Consider the following 971-nt stretch of genomic DNA (forward strand, 5'->3'; position numbering starts at 1 on the left):
TTTGCTCATTAGTGCATTTTTTTTTCTTTCTCACTGGGTCATTCAGTGGTCAGGAGGCCCCTTTCTCCCATACCGCTTTTTGCGATCGTAGTTTAGCACAGCGGTGCCTGACCTTCTCAGCCTGTGAGCCAGATGAGCGGTCCCAGGTCTGTCCATGGGCCACTGGATCCTATCCGCGAGCCCGCTGCAGTGCACGGTGCTGGCCCAGTTGACCATGTGGAAATAGCTTGCCTCCCATGTCAGGCCTCAGTCCCGGGAATTTTGTTCTTAATAAGAAAACCAAACAAAAATGTGGCTTAGATTTCCAGCAGCGCACTGATTTCCCACCTGCAGCCTGCTCCTCCTGGCCTGTCCACCGAATGTCCTTGGCAGGACCTAGGGGTTACAGTGGACAAGAAGCTGAATATGAGCCAACCACGTGCCCTCGTCGCAAGGAGGGCTAACAGCATCCTGGGCTGCATTCAGGTCAAGAGAAGGGATTGTTCCCCTCTTCCGAGCTGGTGAGACCGCGTCTGGAGCGCCGTGTCCAGTTTTGGAGCCGTCACTCCAGGAAGAACCTGGACAAATTGGAGAGGGTGAAAATGCTCCGGGGTCTGCAATATATGGGAGAGAACTGGGCTCATTGAGTCTGGAGAAGAGGTGATTGAGGGGAGCACCTGAAGGGGGTTGGAAAGAGGACGGAGGTCTACCCTTCTCAGCAGCCGCCCGCAACACAGCAAGGCGCCAGGGTGTCCAGGGAGCCCCCCACCCTGAGGGTAGACAGGACAGGTCACTCCTGAGAGGTGTGCAAGCCCGGGCAGACAAAGCCCGGCTGGGCTGGGCTGGGCTGAGCCAGCTGGGGGTGGCCCTGCCCGGGGCAGGGGGTGGGTCTGAGCGGCGGAGCTCCCTCCCCGCGCTTCTGCCGGCGGCTCGCGGCCGCACAGCTGACTTGTTGCTCCGGGAGGCGCCGGGGCGGCCGCGGGCCGAGGGAG

The sequence above is a fragment of the Alligator sinensis genome, unplaced genomic scaffold (genome assembly GCF_000455745.1).
Source record: "Alligator sinensis unplaced genomic scaffold, ASM45574v1 scaffold3_1, whole genome shotgun sequence".
In the NCBI taxonomy this organism is placed as follows: Eukaryota; Metazoa; Chordata; order Crocodylia; family Alligatoridae; genus Alligator; species Alligator sinensis.